Consider the following 24,786-nt stretch of genomic DNA (forward strand, 5'->3'; position numbering starts at 1 on the left):
TTGTTGAAATAACGGACAGCCCCCAGATTGCCCACTAAAACCTTCCTCTACTACACAACTCCCAGCTGGACTTAATGTTATGCATACTTAGCTTCCTACTCTTTCTACTGTTCCCATTTCTTCCTTCCTCATGACACCCTCACAGCCTCAGACCCAAAGGACTCCATCCCTAAACACGGAGGGAAATAGGGAACAAACACCCACTCATCACCCCTGAACTTTTCCTCCAGGCTCATTGACATTCTAACGATCCCATTCCAACTGGTCAGTATCTCCATATCCTGATTTAGCAGAAGAGAAACACTGCTTACAAGTGAGCTACAACTGATCTCAGTCCTTATGGATTGCTCTTTGAAGCCTGCATGTTAAAAGCATACATCCTGAAAGTGCACCACAGATTTATCAAAACAGTTCATCCAATTTAGTACCCTTATAGAAAAGTTCTTATGTCTCTTACTTCCCCCAAATGAGGTTGAACACAGACACATGGACACATGAGAGATGTGACACATGAGAATGATATCTCAAAGTCATGTATAATCACTTATGATAACTTTTCCCATGACAGAGTAGAAAAAATCCTGGAATTATATTGTTCCTAATATTAATATTATCGGCAGTACCAGTACAGTCACCACAACTGTCAGTACACAGGGTACATGTACCTTCACAGCTGTCTTATCAAAGAAACCATACAGAGAAACTGCAAACAAATCTAAGCTTGGGAAGAGAGCAAAACCTGGAATTTACATTTTATGCTTTTGAAGCTGATGCAGGTAAGCTCAGAAAAGAACTTTCCCACAGTTTTCAGACTAAACAGACCATGGTAAGGGAGTTATAAGTTTACTGTCCTCATAATAGCTTTTTAAGCCCAAACATACACATGTATGCGTTAACCATACTACATAACAATATTATATCATATAATAATCCCACAGTCAGCTAAAAAGTTCCTGTCTGCAAGACTGCTATTGTACATGTCCTGTACACTTAAAGTATTCATGAATGTTTTATCGATATGAGATTTTGATACTTTTTCATTTTTAGAAACCTAATAGTATATCCTAACAGACACAGGACAAAATTAATCTCTAGTATGATGTTACTGGACTGATTGGAGACACAGCAGGAAATAATTTTCCCTAATTCTTTCTTGAAGGTAATATGAGCAAACATAAAGGTGGTCTGGTTAGAAAGGGAAAATTTCTGAGCAAAAGAAAAATGTCTGCTGTAAAATATTGACAAAGAAAGGCCTGCCAGCCTGGAACTGCGAGCAGGGGAACCAGAAACATCCTTGAAAAGTGAAACTGGTCTCTTGCAGTTGAAGTACAGTTGGGGTACTTAGACACCAGACTTCCTGGGATACCAGTAATACAAGGGACTGTAGTGGCAACTTATCATCTGAACAGGTAGAAAACAGTCTGGAAAAATAAAATCCCTCTGAAGGAACAGAAAACATCATTATCTATCACCTGTTACTGGCATAAACTAGAAATTAACATTATCTATTGGCTGCTTGAAATAGGATGGTTTACACCCCCTTATGTCCCTATGTTATAAAAAGGACTTAATTTTTATCCAAAAATGAAGTCACTCTGTCTCTATGAGCATGGGAGAACCTTCTGTGCTGTACATAGTTTTTCCTAAGCTGGTTGAATTCTATATGAACTTGGTATGAGATCTTGGACTTTTACCAGGGACACTTGGCTGAGTCCAGACTCCACAGCATGGATCATCTTTAGAGACTCTTGTCTGTTACTTTATTGATCTTTTGGCCCCTTCTTCCAATCAAATTTATCTATAGATAGATTTGCTTCATTAATAAATCATAAGTACACTTGCTATTGGTGATTTTTGTGATAATTTGCTACTAGTGATCTTTGTATTTGTGGTAATCCATAATAAAGTAGAGAAATTAGAGGACAAAGCTTCCATCTCTTTCTCTATATATCCAAGACTGGGTAACCCGTTAGGTTTTGACAAAAGGCATCATCTGATCTACTTTGCTAAACCACTTTAAATGGTTCAAATGGAGAATGATTTTAAGTAGAGAATAGCCATCATTTTAATTTTATGCTATTCAAACTCTTTGAAAATGTCAAACATTTGCTAAATGAAGAAATGATAAATCATTTTAAATAAAAATCAAGATAAACTTAGTTCATGGATGGCAAGAAACTCAGTCACTTCTGTTCACAGAAAGGGAAAGGAGCAGATGTTGCTGGAACTCAGCATGGAGGTACTTAATATAAAACTGGTTTCTCATGTAGTTAAACAAACATGATGAGGGCTATCTAAGCACTCATCAAAACCATGAGAATTGCCACTTACTGCATGTAACTGTCAGTCCTTTCCTAGACTACAGAAGACATAGTGGGTTACTCCAAAAATGAGATACCTCAAAAGTACTTGAAAGTTTAATATCTTACTAAAATCATGGACTAAACCAAAAGAATTTTGCACATGAAAGTTTTATCAATTTATTTAATCTGAGCTTTGCACAGCCAAGTATCTAAATAAGACAGTCTCAATTTCATTTGTATTTAGTTAGAAGAATTTTACTTCTTTGCACTCACCATGATACCAGTGATGTCAGCCCTCATCTTCAAATAATACCAACTACCTCTAAGTACTCTGTTTGCAGGAGTAACTATTTACCACAGGCTGAGCCTAGGAGCTCTAAAAATCAGGGATTAGATCAAGAATGAGGACTCTCTAGAAATTCCTCTCAAGATTTAACTGTGATGGGTTCTGAACGTCTAACACACTCACCAGTGCCTAATGTACTCAGATGCGTGTGTAGCATGAATCTATTATCTCACAGGAATTCAGTTCATTTATAGAAAAGCACAGAAACCCTCTGTCTCTGCCTCTCTACTGCTGCTTCAGGAACACAGTGAAGAAGTCACTAGTATGAACTATTTTCCTAAAACTAACTGATAAAGACAGGCGATATGAAGAATGCCAATGTCACTATTGAAGAGCTAGTAGGAGATAGGCTCACCTGAGAGCCACATAAACAAAATATTAAGAGACACTAAGCTTCATCCAAAAGACAGAGCAACAGCTTAGAAAATGCTCTGTATCTTAGCTAACACACTTAGGAGCTCCAGAGCTAAAATTACTAAAGCTAATAAGGTAGTCCTGAAACACACGGAGAAGACATGAATTTTCTGAGGAACAGGCACAATAGCACACATCTACCAGTAGGTTACAAGAAGCTCTTTGAGTACTGCCCAAGTCTTGAATATTTTATAGAATATGGCTTCTTAGCTAATCCTACTGCTGTGAACTATCACACTTTGGCTGAGCTACTGAAGATTTCCATAAGAACATAGGAAAGGAAAACAGTGCAAAATTTCAGAGTACTTACTAAGTGAAAGTAAATAACGTTCCATCTGCAGCAATCAGCAATCAGCCTCCCAGACCTGCAGCACCAGAGAAACCTGTCTAAAAAGAGAATGTACTAGTTTCTGTAACTGTGTAAAGGCAGCTAAACAATGGCAAAAGAGGTGATTTTTCAGAGAAGGTGTTAAGTTTTCCCCAAGGACTGGAAAATTTACAGAGAAGTGTTGAAGTTTCTTGAATTTCTTGTCTATATAGCGCAATGCCTTTTAAATTTCTTCAGAACTTAAGTTTTGTGCTTTAAAAAGACTTTAAAACACTTGATGTGAAGATAATAATTAGTAATGTATAGTCTTGAGCCCAACTTGTAACACAATGGGACAGTGGGTTATTGCTTGTTTTGGTTTTGCCTGCATGTGGTCATAAATTATCTTCTTATTTTAGACATTTTCTTCAGAGATTATCATTAAATGCTTTGATTTAGGGACAGAAAATTATGACAGTTCATAATATTTTACTGTTTTTTTGCAAAAAATCATATAACGTAGATTTACACTGCGTATTTATTTTGGAGGAATATGTATTGCCATAAGAAAATAGCTGGTTTTCTTCTTTTCTGCCATCTACAGCCTTTCATTAAGGGATCATATCATGTGCAAGAAACATGTTGCTTTCTTTGGAGATTAACATCTCAGCAGTCTCTCCACGCCTAAAGATTCTTTTACCATAAAGAGAAACAAAGCAGCTTGGAAATTTCCGTCACATTTTCCGAACTGTCTAGCTACAATCCCCTCATCTTAAAGGCCATTGGATGAGAAAAGATTACTGAACAAAAGACACTTAGGATAATGTACCTTTAAAACAGCCCAGCTTAAAAATCAGCAACAAATGGACTTCACAGCTTTTCAGAGTGACTCTGCCTACCTATTGCCGTAAGCACACAGAATCACAATGACTTACTGGTTTTCTTTGTCACTCATGCATTCCTAAAAATTCACATAATTTACCACAACTTTCCTTTCCTCTGTCTTGTTTTACAGCCCATATAAACTCATTCAAAAGAATTAGTCCAAGCCACAGATAAAATTGCAGAATTCGTCTGTGACCTTGGAAGACCTAGACAGAGTACAATGTTTGTTGTTTCCTCTTTACAATTGCTACCTACAATTAATTGTAACAAGGAATACATGTAACATTATTTTAGGGTAAATTATGTTTTCTTAATCTTCAGGTTTTAATTCCCATTTCAGGAGAGCAGGTACATTTAGGGTGCTGTATACAGCAGTCCTGTAAAAAAGAAAAAAAGTTCTTTAGGAAGAACAGACGGGTTTCAAGCAAAAAGCAGATAACTGATATTTCTAAGCAACTAATAAAGTCAAAATCCACAGGAGCCTGAAAATGAGCATCTAAAATTAGAGTGGCATATGAGGCTATTGAGGTAACATTTTCTTTATAATGTCATTGCCTTGATCCCCTGTGAGCAGAAATTAAAAAAATAAAAAATATCTAAAAGAAGTAGAAGCACATTTTGAAAGATTTTATTATATTGCATTAGCAACTCTCCTTTTCATTTAGCATTTTTCATCTAAATTGTTAATATTGATTTTTTTATACACAATTCAGTACAACAGTCACTTGTGGAAGGCTTTGTTCATAATTGCAATGACTTCTGTATTGTACTAGAGAAGATGAATATTGATGTCACTGCATCGAGAATTTATAATGTAATAAAACACTGTGCCATACAGCACAGAACTGTCATTGTTCCTCAGCCTCAGTTTGAACAATGCCTGTTAGAAGAGTTAGATGATTTTTCTACTAGTAAAAGGTCTTTTTATGGGGTTAACATCAGTCTGCAAACACATGTGTTTTCCCCTTACATCTGAATAGGGGCATGAATAATTCCCTGCAAAATTAATTTTAGCTTTAGAGCATACTGTAGATTAATACACACCATAGTAAATAAGGAAATAATGTGGAAACAGCCATCAAGCTACATGATTATGAAATACTCTTTGCACTTTCTGAGGGTCACAAGTGATAACTATTCTCTGTTTAATAACAATATTTAAGTTTTATGCAGACAAATATCAGCATACAAGTAAATTTTAAGAGAACATTACTGTCCTTATATATCAGCAAGTTAGTTGCTTACCACAATCCTTCAGTGTTGCAAAGGGTCATCGTTCAGCTATTTCAAGTTACTAAAAACCAAAAAGAGTCAACAGGTGTACAGGCAGTTTTGAAGCTTCTTGGTCAAATTATGTGAACCACCAGTTGTGGATGGTGAAGAATGATCACAATTCTGGAAAATCACAGACACTTTCTAAAAGGGAGGCATACTTTAAAAGGGTTCAGGGCAAAGCAGCATTCTCACAGAAAGTGGAGAGCTGGATTTGAAAGGCACAATGGAAACCTCTATAATCAGGAGGCACAGGCCAAAGAATGAAATGAGCATGTAAAGAAAAAGTCACAAAAAGGGAGAACCCTGCAGTTCCCTCCTTCAGTCCAATCTCATGCAAGAAACAGAGGAAGAGAAGTTTCAGATGTATTTACTACTGAAAAATGGAGGTCACAATCTATAATTATGGGTCGTGTTTTGAAGGAACCCCAGCATTTTTCATCTTCTAGCCTGAAAATGCTCCTAGCTCTCCTACACTTTCTTTTCAGGCCTTGGGTAACGTGAGTCCAAGATTTCTGATATGAGATTATTGTTTTACATGATTCGGGGTGACTGTAGCAGATAACCCCAGGTTAGGCATGCCTTGAGCAGTGTAGTTTGTTCACCAGAGAGGTAAAACAGTCAGCTGTTCTGTGAAAAAGATCTCGTATTCCTGAAGCTGCCTTCTTACACACAGGATATGCTTTCTCATACCAATGAAAATCATTCTACTGGCTTGACTTAAGCAATGTTCTGCTGTACACTAAAAGCATGGTTTTGGTCTTGTAGCACTACATTTCCAGATCTGTAATCACTGGAAAACACAAAAATTATGCTGTCCATACCACTTGTTGCCCTAGAATATCCCAAATTATTAGGTCTTTCTAGTATTATGTGGAAGAGTAGGTAAATTAGGTGATTATTAGCAATTTCTACTGTACTTCAGGTATCCATTCCTCAATTCATTATTGTTGAACTCAAGGGCTGCATGAGCTGTGTCCTGCTACAGGGGCACTGAGAACACTCCCACAGTCACATTTCTGACTGTCCATACCATCGCTTTTTTGGAGTGCTGTGTGAATTTCCATGGGAGACTTTCCACACCAAGAAGGAGGTGGCCTTATGACTTTCTCAAGAGTGTCCACATGAATGCTGTCTGAATGCCTACTTTGAATGTCTATAATACGAAAAATTTACATCAAAACATTACATTTCAAATGGATAACAACATCATTAATGGTACTACCATTAAAGTGAGTTGAGGTTATGAAAGCTTTTGGGATTATGAATTTTGATTTTAATATGACACACAGGATTTTGTGGGATGGATAGATGTTATGAAAAAGTCTTCACTGGCCAAGAAATTAATATTTGGGTCCAGCTGAACTCCTAAGTAATGCAGTCAAGCCGTTTCCCTGCTGAAAAAAACAGAAAACCCAACCCAAAAAGAAAACCTTTATGCAGATTCTTTTCTATATTGAATCTAAGTGAGCAAAACTAAATATTTCATTTCTCTTTTAAATATGCTTCATGGACCTTATACCATATATCTTACATTTTTCTAACAAGGAGGATACAGGGTTTAACATTCATTGTAAGATTTAGTCCCTCAGTAATATGCTTAACATGAAAAATATATGTTAATACAAGTAATAATTTATGTCAACAACTCTTATTAGATAATTACTCTCCATCATCATTATGATTGCATCCAACTCATCATTTAAACATAATTTCTTTGTTTTTCAATGAAAGTCAAAGGGCAAAATGGTTTCTTATCAGTCACCCTGCTATTTATTGCTAACAATACAGACTGGAAAATTATGCAAGTAATGAAAGAGTTATTTTCATGAATACCTAGAAAAAGCATTTTTACTGAAAAGTCATTGTAATGGAAAACTGAGACATAAACGAGCTTCTTGCAATCTTGTTCTTCTCAGGAACAATTTGCATTTGTTTCATGAAAAATATTCTGCAAGTTAGGTAGCAAAAAGTAAAATAAATAAGTCATCATCTAACATATAGTTACAACTGCAAAGATCCTTTATTTAGATCTCATTTCATTCACCTAACAAACAGGGGCTTGTTTACTTAATATTTTGTCACGGAATATTTTATCTTTTTCTTTTCTTTTCTTAAAAGTCAAGCACAAATAAAACTGTCTATTCTGTTACTCGTCAGTACTCTTTTATTACATGAACAAATTCTTAAGTGCAACTCACCAACTGTCTTTTTCCTTTGCAAAAATAAAATGTGTTTTGCAGATTATTTAAAAAATTAACTGTTGTTACTGCTGTTGACTCCTGTTACTGCCTGCTGTTACCCGAAATCGTTTGTCTTTTCAACATAAAGTATGTTTATTAAGTGCTAAGTGTGCTGGCATTTTGGCTGTTCAGACCTGAGGAGCTGTAAACCTGCATCTGCCAGCTTCTTTTTCCAGGGTAAAACACTGGGATCCTCAGTCCAGAGGATGCGCACAGGCTAGACTGGCACAGCACAGTCCTTTCAGACTTCATCTGTAGAGAAAAATTTTCAGGAAAAAGAGGTGCTGTGGGTAGATTGTCACTAGGTGTAGGTGTGACAGATTACAGGTGGATCTACTTTTTTCCTCCGTAGTAAGACACCAGGGTCAGCATTGCCTTTTTCAAGGTCCATGAAATGGCTAAAATTTATCTCTGGATATCGTCACAGTTTCATGAACATTTTCATCTGGTTTCATAAACAAAAGTGATAGAAAGAAATCTTGTGTTTAGCACAGACTCCCATGAGTCTAGGTGCAAGTTTCTGTAAGGAATAACGATGTGCTGAAAGGAATTGTTATTCTGTAGTTCAGTATTTACTTTCCCGCTTTCTGACAAATGTCAGAGAAAGACTGTAATCTTTCAAAAAACTAAACTCAAATAAATTACTTAAAGTTCTTCAAGCTCAAAATCATTACTTGATAAAGCATGCATAGAGAAGGATCTACAGAATAATGCCTGGCACATTATCCTATTCAGTGATGGAAATAATTCTATTCTGCTGTTAATCATAGTCTTTGTATGTGTTTTGGGATTATAACTACATGAAAGCAGTGAAAGTATATACTATCTCTTTCTTCCTCCAAATGCTTAGTAAAATAACAAATGTTCACAGATATTTTTCTAATTGAATTCCTTCTAGGCCACCTACACAGAAAAACACAATTGCTGATGCCTGCAGCAGCCACATTGTGCTGCATTGTATAAATAGCTCTGGGAGTTCAATAAAGAGCCAAATCACACAACAGGTTTGACAAACAGGAACCTCCATTTGATAAAAGTGAAAAGGTCTATCCCCCAATTTTCAAACTGTTTTTGCTTTTGAAACACTGGGAAAGGATCGGAAATTGAGATGGGGACAGAAAGGAGAAGGTCAATTTTTGCCTTTTCTTTTGCAGTTATCTGTGCATTGACTCTAAAATGTGTTAAGTAAATGTAACAATACAAATTGTAGATGATTATATGCAATACAGTAAACAATATGTAATTATAACAGACAGTGGGTATAAAGTGGACTGGAATAAAATACAAAATATATTGCTGCAGTAAAAAAAAAGTCCAGTACCATACAGTGAAAAAGCTTTGAAATCAAAAGTCCTTTGATAGCATGATGTTGTTTGAACAGCTAAAACGAATTATGATTCCACTGGGTACTTGTGTACTTTCACATCTCACATTGTATTAAAGAAGATGAAAATTCTAGAAGAAACTGCCATCAAGAGAAAACCTTCAAATAGATTTTCTCTGCTGGCAAAATTACGACTTACATTTTCCATTTTACAAAGAAACACAAAGTTGTGGATTTGTATTAGAATAGATTTTATTCATGCAAAGATATAACTAGATAGGTAAATAAATAGATATTAGTAGACAAACACACAAACATCCTATGCACAAGCACGTGTCTTAGATGCGAGAAAGCTGAAAAAACAAGGTTGCAGTGCAAGACATCTAAAAGTTTATGAATGCCAAAATTAAGGTTTTTGTCAAATTGGCATCCTTCAGTGTTTGCCATGGTGCTGTCTGGAGGTGTATGCTGATTATGCTAGCAGTGTAGAATCTCCCTGATCCCTGCTTGATATAGCTCTCTCAGATGATTCATGTTAAAGCAATCACCTGATCTGCAGTCTGGAAGGAGAAGTTTAAGCTAGTTCATGGCTTCTCAGAAACATAAACAAATTTAATTTTGCTAACCTTCCAAAAACAAAAACATGAACCAGAGGGATAAAGGGGCAGAGAAACAGGCGAGGGGAGCAGAGGAAAAGACAAGGGAGGAGATACTTCAGAGTCAAAATTTACAGCCCCTTCAGTGTCACTCCTTGAGGAACACCTCTAGAGAGGAGCTCCTCTGCTGCAGCCAGCAGTAGAAACTACCAGCCTATATAACTACTAAGTGGAAATAGCAGTAGTCAGCCTTGCTTACCCGGTCTTCCTATCTGTATGTGAACCAGCAGGTGTACTTCAAGATTTTCTCTGTTATCCATAATTCAATCACTCGTGGGCTTGTTTTTCCAAACAAAGATAATGCCCTGATTTAAAAACAAGTCCCACAAGAGTTTTGCTTCCAAGCATGGAAATGCTGGTTCTTCTCAGTGAAACATTTAAGATCATTAAAAGGGCAAATGTGCTTTCCCCCTATTTACATTCTGGGAAATGAGTTAACCATATACCTGTACCTCTTAACAGAAATAAGAATTGACACCCAGCATGGGCATTTTCACTGAGAATATTTTAAGCTGTGAAATCTTCTAAGAAACTGAAAACAGGATCTTAAAATGAAAAGGGACAGGCCTTAGATGCAGACCCTGCCTACACATACCATGGAGGGGGAATCACCCTGGCTTTATCTTGCTGCTTAATGACTAAACAAATCTTTTGCTCCAGAGAACACTGAGTTGGAGCGATGTAAGGAACATCGGTGTCTCCAACATGCTGCACTGCACAGTACTGTTGGGGAGATTCACCAGGCTCCCACAGTCCATGTCTTGTGCAGTCCTAGTGCCTCATATTAGCACTGAGAAGAAGGAGAGGTCAAGGATATTTCTTTCAGTCCATTGGCTTCAGTAGTGACTTCTGGAGTTATGATGCTAATGTACTTCTCACATTCATGGTCCATAGCATATTTGTCCATATAAAATTACTTTCACTCATTGAGAATAAGAACCTCCTAAAAAATCTATCCTGACAACTGCAATTGTGACTGGTATCCCCAGCACCCAAGGCAGATGGTCTCTGCTGGGCATAAGCAGTGAGGTCCCACAGAGTCTTAGTATGCTACTCGCAGTGACAGTCCCTACCTTGGCTGTATCAGTCCACCCTTGCAAATGTCTCTCGTGCATTATTTTCCTCTCATTTATTAAGCAGTGTAATACATCCTTTTTTGAGTGCCTCTATAAAATTCATCTTCTTGCTAGCCCTTCTAATACAAAAAAACACTGTACCCTCTCTTCCCTTCTCTTTCATATGAGCACGGTTCTCCTGCACTTCAATTTTCCTTTTCTCTGCACCACCTAAGCAATCTTCTCATGCAGTCTTTGGTGACATATTGGACATGTGCTGCCTCTTCCACAAGACCTCTGTCTCACACAATGAACAGAGCAGAAAGACAGGGAGCATACACAACTGCAGGGAAAGGTCTGCTCAGCCCATGAAGCCTAGGAGGGTTTGTGCACAGATTACTCTGTGGAGTGTTGTATGTACTCCCATACATAAGAAAAACCTGTGAAGTAGTTAGAGCAGGCTTAGGCAAGAAGACTCACCAACTAATTAAACTGCTGAACTCTTAACAGGATTCTGCTAAGTTCTTGTAAACTGATAATCCTCTAGGCTATTCATATAGCCAAGTCTGTGCCCATTTCCTAGTGATGGTAAAAACTGTTGATCCCAAGAGATCCAAGTTTTAACCCTTCTTCAAAGCACAGATACGGTAGACGAGCTTTGTAAACAGCTGTTTGATATTTTTAAGAGGGGGGGGAGAGATTTTAAACCTCATTTTGCTTTGCTGACACATTCAAAAAATGTTTACACATCAGGTTGTAGGTAAGATTTTGTATTTTCACTATCTCTAAGCGAGACCATGATAGTATTGCCCCTGGCATGCATTCCTTAACTTGGTTAAGGAGATGTTTGCTTTTTTAGGGGCTGGAGGGGTCTTTTTCAGAATTTTAATGTGAGGAAGAGATTGGGAGAGTTTTGCCAATCCATTAGGATTTTTAAAGTCAATAACATGACAAAAGAAGAAAAAAATAATTTCCTAAACAGTTGAAAATATGGTGGAGAGGCAATTTATTTTCTAAATAAGGAAAATATTATGAGATTGGATGTTAAGAGTGACTCATTCTTCCACTAGTACAAGACTTTAGCTTTTAACGTTGTTATACATTTACTCTGGATTCCGGCATACACAATAAGAAAAAGACCTAAAACCCTTAAAGTGACTCGCTGTTAAACTGAGTTGGTTTTAAAAACCACCAAAACCATGTAAATTGCAATGCAATACAAGAAAAGTAGGAAAAATAGAATGGAAAGGCTATAAAAAGGAAACCGGCATGTGGTGCTTCTGCCATCTTGTGGCTCTTCTGCAGAAAGTCATATGAATGTTAACTGATATATGTACTTAAAACTGTTTCAGTATTAATTCTCCTAGTTTTACCTGTGGCACAGATCTGCCAATAATAGTCATAGACACATGAACTGTTCAGGTAAGGCATAGCCATGTGTTGAAATAAAAACACTATGTACCAGTAAAAAAATTCTGGAAAGACATTTTTGCTTTGTAGACAACATTTATTCTCCTCAGGGCTCCAGCCATTTTCCCAGAGGAAAGAAAGGTACATTTTATTAAGTATATATAAATACAACTATAATACATATATACATGTATGCATTTATAGAAGTATGTTTAAGCATTTATCTCCTAGAAATGAGTACATTTATACGTACATGAATGTAAACACCATCCAAAACATATACGTTTAGATATCTGTGATTCTAAATAAGACCTGAAGATGTCAACAGATAAAATACATGATCAGCCCTACTTCTTTCAGTTTCAGTTCTTCTTAAGAGAATCAGGACATTGATTACTTCCCCCACAACTGCAACTTCCAGGAGTTTCCACATTAACTCACACAATCTGAGCTGAATTTCAACCATTCCACTCAATTCAACAAGCCATCATGTTTCTGTTCAGATATATTCAGTCTGAAATGAAATATTGAGCCTGTTTTCCCAACTGGAAAGCAAAACATTGCAGCAGAAACACTGAAAATTTCAGTTTTGCAGACTGTTTTGTTCCACTTGTTGTGGCCAAATATGGTTTGCATTAGAAAGTCTTCATCAGATTTACTCAAAAACTGCTAGTCCATCAATCAGTATGAACAGAAAGTGTTCTTCATTTCACCTTTGGAGACCAAACATGGGAAATAGCTTCATTTCTCTGCCCTGAAAGTTGCAAGCCTGACTACATATGATCAAGGCTTATAAAATTCATCCACCACTAAGTCCATAGTGCTAACACCCCTTCCCCAAAATAAAAAGAAATTAGAGTGGGGGCAATGGGTGGTTAGCTTCTTGGGGCCCCAAAACAACTTCTTGAAAAGAGGCTATTATATGGGATTTGAACAGATTGTACCCTGCAAAGAAGGTACATGCAATTTACATGGTAAAAAATGCATTAACCATGAGTAAATATATCCTGCAGGTGAGCTGAAACTGTATGAACTATGATTGTTGAAAAATGAATGTGTAATATATTACACAGTGCTAGATCTCACGCTCCAACACACTTCATTGGTAGACAACCAGCACTGGTTTTCAGATTGGAGCTTGGATATATGTGTTTATCTGTATTGCAATAGCATGTACCAGAATTGCAACCACACACCAGGATGCACCATCACCAGAATCCCACTGCACTAAGTACCATATACAAGACAAAGACTGTCTCTACCTCAAATAACTAGCACCTAGGAGCAAAAAAGAGAAATATTGAACAGTTTCTAAGATCTGTAAAATGAAAAAAAAAAAAATCCAAAATACTTAACATATCTTTTAAAACAGACTAGGTTCCCTATGAGAGAATAAAAAATTCTAAGATCAAGTTTCTCTGATACTAGAGAATACACGTGAAACCCGCCATCCAAATTAAAGTTTTATCACCACTTTAGTGCTAGTCCACACAGTGAATGGCTGTCTGTTTTATGAGTTCCTTTTTAGCCTAAATGACAGAAGTATACGTTACAGGTTTAAAAATAGTAGCCCTGCTGCTAGTTATGTTTTGCTATAGGGCCTAATTTCCTTTTCTTAGCTCTTTGTCTTGCAATTTTAGGATCTGGAAAATTATGTATAACTGGATATTTTGTGACTCCTGTAACATTAGTCATGCTAATATTAAGAAATGTGAGGATTAAAGTGGCACCTGACACCTTAATTTTGCACCCCTGCTTGTATGCATTGTAATAGTGCACATTTTTACCTTTCTCGGTGTACAGTATGAATCGCCCCTGAGAACAAGTCGCTGGTTCGCAGCATAAGAAGCAGTTGCCTATAACACCTTGGTTTCATTTGTCATTGACACCGGGAGGTGTAAACTGAAATAGGAAACAAGATGGTCTTCTGAGTTCGGCAGGTGAAATCTACCCCACTGAGTTGCTTTTTGTCCCTGTCACAGAGACTCCCATCAGCTAAGCAGAAAAGCTTTTAAATTATTTTCTCATTTGTCTACTAATTATGATTTTCTTATTAAATGCTTGACTTGAGACTCTGTTCTGGGGTCAAAGCTGATCACTTACAGAGAAAACTGAAGTCAGCAAAAGCTATACCTTCAACCTGGAAATTGTTAATAGTAAGTGTTCCGATAAAAATCAAGCTGCAGACATTTTGAAGTATGCATCCAAGACTGATAGATATTTTACACCTAAAATCATTCCCTGCCTTAGTTTTTCCCTTGTAAAAAACAAGCCAACGTTTCTTACACATCTAGAGTTGCAGTATTAAGTAAATCTATTTGTCACTGTTGAATAACCAAGATCACGAATTTAGTATCTGCTTTCAAGGAAGGCCAATTAGAGTAAATACTGTATTAAATCACACAATCATATTAATAAAAGATATTAAATAGGTTCTCACTGAGTAAGCCTAAATTGGGAACAACAAAAAAATAGAATACCTCAAAGAATGTATGCATGAGGGTCTTGCTCAGCAGTAAAGTTGCAGATGCACAGAAAACCTTAATTTTGGCATTTTGTTAAGCATGAGGTACTTGATCTTGCAGCAAGTATGTTTGTTTTTACACAAGCCAGATTAAATTTTTTGTATTTATATTAATTTAGTATTTAAATTTAGATTTCAGGTAATCCTATGCAATCTAATCACTGAGACACAAATACAGAATTATTTCTACAGCTTTGCAATAATCAAATGTTTGTACTGTTAAGCTGCCATTAAATTTGAATCTGTTTTTTTTTTTTTTTCTTTGGCTCTAGAATGGGACAAACTCACAATTGCAGCTTACCAGTAGCACCTGGTAATTATGAGGATTCCAAATAAATCACTTCCTTTTATTTAGTACTTTTTGTCTCACAAGATTTTTGCTTTTCAAAGCTCTTATCACCAGGTTAGACTACAGACATCAACCAGCCAATAAACCAAGTGTATGGTTTTATTTTCATAGAAGACTTAGCTGTTGCTAATGTGCATTTAAGCAGGCAAAAATAATGACAGATCCAAAGATAATTGCACTAGGTAAGCCAAAAGTACGAATTTGTATTTACATGTCCGTGCCTATGTTGAATAACAAGAAAACTTGTAGCTTTGTGCTAAAGGGAATTTTTGTTTATTAGTAACATCTGAAGTTGATTATTTTTAGAGACCAAATTTCCATCAGCTTATGAAAAAGGCAAAAGACTGACAAGTTCAAAAATAGTCTTTCATATACCAGAACTGTTTATGCTGTGCTTGTCTGTGGTAGACTGGCTTCAATCCAACTCACCAAGCTGCCTTTCAGTGATACTTTACTTATGATTAAGCCTTTACTCACTTGTAGTACAGCCTGTTTAACATTCAAAATGAAATTTTCTTAAAAAGGTTGCTTCTGTGGCTCAGACATCTTTTTTCAAATTACTAATTGTTATAGGGGAAATCCTTCCTACACTGATAACTGAACGTTAAAGGGAACAGTTGGAGACTAACCAGAAATACTCATCTCATTCCAAAATTTATCTGTCCCTGTAATCCAAATGTAAACTTTCAGACCTAGCTATCAGAGGTTAAACTGCTAAATCTCGTGCTTGAACACAACTGATGCATTTCCATTGCCACTTATTACCAGAAATAAAACAAAACTTTGGGATGGAAGATGACTTGCAAAATTTTGGTACTACTGATTGTAGGCTGGCAAAATTATAAGAAAATAAACCAAGATTTTATTATTAAAATTCTAAGGGCTTTTTTTATAATAGGTGATGGCTGACTGTATTGAAAAAAACTGTCAATGTGACAGGTATTTTTGCTAAAAACAAATACATTTTTAATTGCAAAAAAAAAAGCAGCATTTTTCTACCTAAGATATTTCTTAGAGAGAAAACTCATCAAAATTGAATCCATTTAAAATTTTGGAGGAAAGAATATCTCAATAGAGATAGAAGAATATCTCATCTTAATAACCAGATGTCAAAGAGGAGGCTAAACTTGCAAAGAAAGGGTACTGTTGAAGTCTTAAAGGGGAGGAGGAAGATAAATCGCAATATGTGGAAAGGAGCATCCTAACAGGGCTTGGAACATGATCCTTCACAGGAAAGAAGGAGTTTCTGATTTTTGAAAAAATGATGTTCTATGGGCAATCCTCTTGCCAGCCTGTGGTATAATACAGGACTTCCTTTCCTCCTGGAAACTTGAATGAGAGGCACCCTCAATTCGCTCTTCTGTAGTGTATGAAGCAGACCTGCAAACACGCGTGCAGTTCTTCACGGGACTTCTCAAAAACTCAAAAACTTTTTAAAGCAATTAAATTAATTGCATTTGCACATTAGTCAGTAACGTAGGTGGGTGGAAAGCACTGGTGGTTTCAGGACAGTGAGAAAAGCAAAACCTTGGGTTTTAAGGATGTAGGCCACAGAGTTCATAGAATTACAGATTTAACTGGGCAGGAGATAGATTCACCTAGGCATGGCTAGGGAGAAATAGAGTAGCTACATATAATTTGTAGAATACCAGGGAAAGAGGGAGCAAATGTTTAGAAAGCTGAGTAGCTGGGGTACAAGTCCAGCTACAGCTGCTGAGTTTTGTAAGAAATCCAGAGGAAGGCGTTGAAGATGGACTATACTGAGTGAAAGAGAAATAACTTAGTATAAGCTTTTCAGAGATAGATAAACTTTTAAGAGCTTTTAACTCACTGAGATATGTATAAAAACAGCTGGTAGAAGCTCGAATATTTCACTGTTAAGCAGGAACTTTTCTGACATGCAAGAAGTGTGAAAAGGAGACTACTCAGCAGCCTGCTTCGCCAACATCACCACAGCATCCAATAGTGACAGCCTTCTATTTTAGTCCAAAACTAGCAACTAGTTGAATGTGTGGCTGCCAGATCTGGATGGTATTGCTCACACCATGTCATGTGAGATGCAAGGTACTTGGAAATCCCCAGTGGAAGCACTGAGAATTCACTTTGCAGATGCAAGAGACCTTACTTCACCTCCTTTTGCAAACTGTACTTGAAGAATCATGGTTATCATTCATGTGATATCACTGTCCACTGTAAGACCAGGTACACAGAATGGCCTGCAATCTTATTCTTATTGCATCAACAAATTAGGTATAGTAAGTCAACAGATGCTAATAGGTAGATTGGCACTAAAATATACGTAAAATTCAAATATTCCCAGTTTCTTTCCTGATAAAGATTAATATAGCTTTGTTTGAAAATCCCTGAAAGACATATTTTTTCCCTAACTTCTCCATTGTTTCCTCATTCTTTGAATAAAACTAGTAAAGCTCCTACATTTTTTCTTCAATTCATGTGAGTCTTCAGTTTCTTTTCCAGTTAAGAGGTTGAAAGGGCAAAAAATAAAAAAATTATAAAGAGGAAGAAGGCATCTCGAGCAATATTTTCCAAGACTGATGGGGTAAGGGAACATTTGGGTATGGAGAGGGAGGGGTTTTTAGAATTTCTCTTCTCACTTTTTCCAAGACTTAAGAAAAAACCCAAACATACAAATATGATGTGTTTAATATATGCCAGTGTTCATTATTTTACTTTCAGGACAAACAAGATTTAAAGAGTGAAAAATAGTAAGCATATACTTCTGAATTAAAGAAGTACCTTTTAAAGGACTACACTAAAATTCACAATACAACTACATTTGTGGCCAGCATTTTTTCTGTTTTCCCTCAGGTATTTAATGTATATCATTTTAAATTAGAATTTAAGACTCTTCCTTATGTATGTGACCTGTTATTTTGTATTGTAGCTAAAAGTTTTTCACTTTGTCTGTACTTCTGAGGGTATGCATAACAGAAGTGAAAAGTCTGATTAATACTACTATCAGGAGTGTGTGCTAATCTCTTATATCCAGAGAAGTTGGAGGTTATTTCCAGGCTGATGTCATTTGTAGAAAGAAAATATTTTTAAAATGCCTAACATGATTGGGAAATTTATAACCTGAAATACATTCTCTTTGTTGATGGTTTTATGCAGGTTTTTCTATCTAGCTTTTTTTGCCCCTTTCATTCTGTTAAATACTTCAGGACCCTTATGACAACCATGGCATAAATGAAAGGTCAAAATTGTGTTACCAAAATGAGACACCAAAAAATAGCATTTAAGAGGTTCTTACTTAGAAGATCTAAATCAAAATTACACATGTGCATTGTCTATCTAAACAGAAATTATTGATGTCCTGACAGTCATGATATCCTGACAGATACAATACTTATTTGTGCTATGAAAAAAATCACCTTTAACAGCACATGGTGGACCTCAGGATGTGCTTTCCATCCTTCACATTTCTGGATGGGTGTCAGGGAGCAGGCATGGGGTGCTCAGCCTGGAATGGGGCGTCCCGGGGGGAAGCAGGAAGATCCACCATCCCAGCCAGAAGCAGGGCAGTCACAGGGTACCAGGGCAGCCCAAGCCATCAGGCATCTTCCCAGGGATGGGACAGGAGCCTGCAGATAGGCCAAGCTCTTTGAACCCCAGGGCTGGGCAGTGGGAAGCTAGGTCCAGCCAAGAAGCCACACCATAAAACAGCACTGTGGTGTTGAGGCAGGTCTGGAATCAGCACGCCTCAATTATGACTTAGACAGGGAGAAAAGGCCTGGGGCTGAGCGTACATAGAGCTTCTGGACACATAGGAGGCCCCAGGTGAGGCTGGTCAGGGTCTTTATGGCTTATTAGTGCACTGAGGGCTCTGAGAGAGGGAATGGTGAGTTAGAGCAAACATGGCTGTGCCAGACTGTTTTACAGGTATATATGTACTAATTAAATATTGGCAACTGTCCCTAACTAGAGCAAGGCAGAAACAGTCATTCCTAACTGAAGAGGCACTCACAGGAAGCACAAAAGACAGTTCTTGAATTCAAGAGTAATACTTCCGTAGGCAGCAATTTCTATTTCTCTATCAAAAGCTGTATCACAGAACCATAGAAATGAGGAAAGGAATGGACTTAAAGATACCATATAGAACATTCTTCTGCTCAAAGGCTGTAGAATTGCACTTATGTCATTCCTAATAACTGTTCTTAAAAATTTCCAGTAACAGCTTTATATAAGATGTATTTCTACAACACATTCCCTGCTAGAAAACGTTTGGGTGTTTGTGTGAGTGTTTTTAATTCTAACCGCTTACTTAAACCATTTTTATTTCAGAGTCTATTAGCTCTTGTGCTGTCTATCAAGAGCACTGAGAACAGATTATTTCTTTCCTCTTTTTGCTAGTTTCTTTTGGTTTTCAAGACTGATCAGCTGTTACCTCTATCTTTTCCTTCACTGACTAAATCAGAACTTCCAAACTTTCCTCATAAGCCACGTTTTAAGAGGTGGACTGCTCTTGCCATTCACTTCTGAATTTTCTCCAGTTGTTTCATATTGTTCATGAAGCATGAGGAAATACTCTGGTTGCTAAATACATGCTAAATACACCAGAAAGTTGACTTTCAAGGCACAACTTGTATTGACATTTGTATTTATTTTATTGCACCTTTCTTTTCCAGCCTGTCCAGATCCCTCCGTAGAGCCTTCCTGCCCTCAAGCAGATCAAAACTCCCAGACAACTTGGTATCATCTGCAAACTTACTGAGAATGCACTTGATCCCCTTGTCCAGATCATTGACAAAGATATTAAACAGAACTGTCCCAACACTCAGCCCTGGGGAGCCCCCTTGTGACTGGGCACCAACCTGATTTAACTCCATTCACCACCACTCTTTGGGCTTGGCCATCCAGCCAGTTTTTACCCTGCGAAACATACGCTCATCCATGCCATGAGCAGCCATTTTCTCCAGAAGAGTGCTGTAGGAAACATTGTCAAAGGCTTTACTAAAGTCTAGGTAGACAACATCCTCTGCCTTTCCTTCATCCACTGAGTGGGTCAGTTTGTCATAGGAGATCAGGTTAGTCCAGCAGTACCTGACTCCCATAAACCCATGGTGACTGGGCCTGATCAACTGATTGTCCCATACATGCCATGTGATGGCACTGAAGATGATCTGCTCCATATCTTCCCCAGCACTGAGGTCAGACTGACAGGCCTGTAGTTCTCCAGATCCCTCTTCTGACCCTTCTTGTGGACAAGCATCACATTTTCTAACCTCCAGTAAACTGGGGCCTTCCTGATTAGCCAGGACTGCTGATAAAGACTGAAAGTGGCTTGGATAACTAAGCCAAGGAGTCAAGAGGGCTGAGAACATAAGGGATTTAATCTGTTTCTGATGAAGCGAGATAGATTTGGAATAGAAGACAAATAAGCGGGTAGAGACAATGAGGAAAGCAGTATTAAAAAAGTCAAGGATTACAGTAAGTGGTATCTCTGGCCATGAAATCCAGTAAAGGAATATAATTCTTTGTCCTGGAAGATGAAAAGGCTGATGGAGAAGGGAACAGGCTGTACTGGATTTCCTTCAAAAAATTCTCAGCAGCAAAAGAACAAGAATAGAGGAACAGGGCACTAAGGACTGAGTCAAGGCTCAGGATTAATGTGTTAGCATCTTACACTGAGAGGAAGGCATGGAAGTAAGAGAGAAAGGGGAAAGGAAAAGGTGAAGGGGATGAACATTTCTTCTACTGAAGGGATGTAAGGGCAAGCATGGTGACATTAAGGATGACAGAAAACCCCTCTACATCCATTTCTGAAGATATTGGAAAAAATAAGAAAAAAATAGATATGATACAAGACAAACAAACATGCCACTTTGGCATCCAGACATAGTTGCAATCATTACAATTATCCAGAATAAGAGAAAGAACCTGAGAAGAGGTGAAAGTTTTCAAAATATTTCTCACCATTAAATAAAACCTACATATTTTGAAACGTGTCTTACTGACACAGCAAGACAGACCAAGAGTAAGGCATAGTCTGTAAAATGAGAGTCCGTGTTAAGAAAACTGCTGAAATAACAGTTGAAGGGGAAGCTTTTTCCTCTTCTCATGTGTGACAGTTGAGAGATGAATGCCACACGAAGATAAGTATTGTCATTCAAAAAAGAGAAGGAAAGAAGTTGTGGACAGAAGCAAAGCAATGGTTACAACAAAGGCTGGAGACACATAGAACCTCCGGAGCTGTATTAATGGACAGGAAACTGAATAGTGATGATGAAAGTAACAGAAAGGGAGTCTGAGCTGAGAGTGATATAATCTGATCGATGAGGTAGAAGTGACTGTGAGCACAATATGAAAGAACTGAAGAAAAGTAAGGGAGAAAAGGAAGCTCAGAAGAAAAATAATTATGTTAGGAGAAGAGGAAGCTGGGAAATCAGCACAGGTTACTGTGATAAGAAGGGAAGTCAGAGGGAATTGCTTGTTTTGCAGTCTTTGCTTTTCTGCTGCACTAGTATGAAGACATCATTCCCACACATTACACAGTGCAGTACCCCCACGGTTTTGCACAGAGGGAACATGAATGAGGAGCAGAGTGAACATATCAGCAGATGCACATTTGGGGTGATAAAGTCCTGATCTTTACAACTGGGCTGAGATAAGAAATACACTGAGATAGAGAAATTCACTTACAAGAACTCTTTTAAATTACCCTTGTTCAGTGGGAATTCCCATTCAATGTACCAAATCAAGAATTGCTAGGATGAATCACAACAGTGGTCTAACTTGCCCTAGACAAAAACTAGAGCTGTTGTGTTCCAGACACCGTGTAAGCAAGATCACTAAAAAATATGTTGCTCCTTGAGTCACATCCCTCATTTGCAGTTTTTTTCTGTAAGTATTTTAATTAAAAGTCCCCTCTGTGTAAGCCATGTTGCTTCATCATAACTCTAAGACTGCAGTAAAAGGATACATTTATTTATCAATACAGACAAAATTAATAAATATTTTTAAATTGTTGTCTGTATTCTGGTGGCAAACTTGATTTTGATTTTTTTTTTTTTTGTCTTCATGGGAAAAGCACATAAGTTCACAAAAATTAAGGTAAACAAATGTCAAGAGATGAAAGAGTAAACAAAAAGAGTGAATCAGTATGACCACTGAACTCTACTCACATGCATGAAACAGTAAAACATCTCCACCCTGGGACACAAGAAACAACTGGAATTATCAGGAAATTTAATGGCATGTAGGTATCCAGAGAAAATAATGGTTCTGTTACAGCTACAACCTCTCTCCACCTGTGATTTAGTGGCCTTAAAATACCAAAATAAACTCATTACAATTGTAAGTCCCAAGAAGGAAATAGATTGCCAAATCAAAAACGAGATGCAAATACTCTTTAGGTAAAGTCATTTTTCAAGTGTGTGTTACAAGGGATAGAAAAAATTATTTCTCCATCTTCTCCTGTGCATCACAGCGATCTCCATAAATCCTGCAGAAATTCACGCACTGGATTTGCAAACAGATATACTCCACTTTAAACTTTTGAGTAGTCATTTTAGCTTTGCTGGAATTACTCGTTCACCGGAAGTCAAACACTGTTATCATCATTTCTAAGATTAGAATAAAGTTTCCAAAGCTCATTAAAAGCATTTGTCAAAGCAGCAGGCTGCTGAGTAGGATTCTGCCAGATACTAGGAATGAAAGTGAGATGAAGGCCACAATGTCATCTTGAGAAGTACTCCACAGGCACTGAAAGTTTCAGAAATACTTCATATTTTATCTGGGCGTGATCCTGGAATAAGAGAATTTGAAGTGCATTTGAGGAATTAAAAATGAGCTAATTAAAAAAAGTCATAACAACAAAGACAAGTATCATTACTTTCACTATGCTCTATTCATCACAAAAAGATAATAGATGCACTCTCCTTGACATATTATTAAACAAATCAGTTCCCACTTTGTGTGCACAACCATTCACTCTTCTTCCAGGAAGCATTGAAGGTTTAGGTCTCTGGTCATGCCTTACACTTTGCCTGCACACAAAAGAGCCCAGTGAGTAGTAAGAGGCAAAAATTGCTTTGGTTAAATCACTGTGAACACTCACAGAAACCCAGTGGGGGCAGATGGTGTGTAATGCTAGAATCATAAAGTCTGCTTTAAGTAAAATATTAGTATAACCATTACATTATCCAAAAGACAATTTCTCTAACTGTACATTGCTCATCCCATGCTATCACAGTACGTATTTAGATCAGTATTGTTTTGAAGACCCTAAGTCAACACAACAAAATATCATGAGGCCTATAGTCCCAGCACAAATGAAGGGAAAGCTTCACTTTGCCATCTGTGAGACCAAAAGATAAGTTTGGGAGCTCACCTCTACCCTGTAGCTGGTAAGAACCATGAGTAATTTCATGTGAGTACATGAAGTTTCAGGATGAAAAGTTTAAAAGTGAGATGTATTTTAGATTTCCCTTGTAACATTCCCAAGATATATATCAAATAAACCCCACACCGATTTGTTTAATGAGATTTTCAGCTTAAAATGACTGCAGGCCACCAAAAATCAGATTCACCTCTTGAACAGAAACACGGAGAAGGGATATTTGTGTAAGACTCCATATCTATCCTTGAAGCTTAAAACAGTTTGTCATTCTGGGACTTGGTTTTCAGTTTTGAATGACAGATATCACCTGAGTGTCAAGTTTAATTAAAAAAAAAAAAAAAGCTAAGCAAAAAACCCAGATGAAATTTTCTACTTCAACAATAGAAATCTGTTTGAAAAACATTCATCTACCTGTTGAGTCATTGACTACTTGAAAATAAGTTATAGTTGCATGCAAGAAAAACTGTTACACAAGGCTTTCTATTTAATTTAGCAGTATGCTTTAACAATGTCTCTGTGTAAGTGATATATCCTACAATGTTGTGTATATAATACATATTTCTTTCTTTTTAGAAATAATTCAGATTTTCTGTCTTCATAAATTGGATCCAGCTTTCACCGAGGTAAATTCACACTGAAGCAAGTGGCAATGTTCCACAGATACAACATTAGGATATATATATGGGACCAGTATGAATGAATTCATTAATTCTTTCCAGTGAATATTTATTAATTTTACATAATATTCAAAGGAAATAAATATGCTATGGTACATTGGACTGTGGGCTTCAGCAATAAGAACACAAGACATTAGTTAATAAGTGTTTGAATAACTGACTGCATTTAAGAATCCGTTCAATTAATGAGGTAACAATTATTTCCTGCAAGAGAACTGGCTTCCTACTCCATCAGTGTTCCATCTAATCATATTTCTAGATTGTATTATAGAATTTGCTTCCATTTAACTCTATTTTACATATTTTCTAAGCAAACTTGGTCCAATGGAAAACTCTGGTACACTCTCACTGCTTCTAAAAAATCAGTAGGAGCATGTCCACCATCCAGAAAGTTTTACTGTTGTGGTTTTAAATTAAATGTTACACCTCTGTTCAGTATTTAATTGCCAAATCAACTTACCTAGTACCCTACCCCCCAAGAGGAACTGAGCATCCCAAATTTCCAGTAAAGCCATAATATAATTGACTGGAATGAAACAACTTTCATTTTCATTGAGCTCAAACACAAAGTCCTCTCGCTGCACCAAGCCCTTATAGGTCACCCAACTCCCCAGGTTTTGCTGAAATCCAAGTAAGAACTTTTCTTAAAGTCATTATTCTTC

Source organism: Pezoporus occidentalis, unplaced genomic scaffold (genome assembly GCF_034315485.1).
Source record: "Pezoporus occidentalis ecotype Australia unplaced genomic scaffold, CSIRO_AGI_Poc_V1 ctg24, whole genome shotgun sequence".
NCBI lineage: Eukaryota > Metazoa > Chordata > Aves > Psittaciformes > Psittacidae > Pezoporus > Pezoporus occidentalis.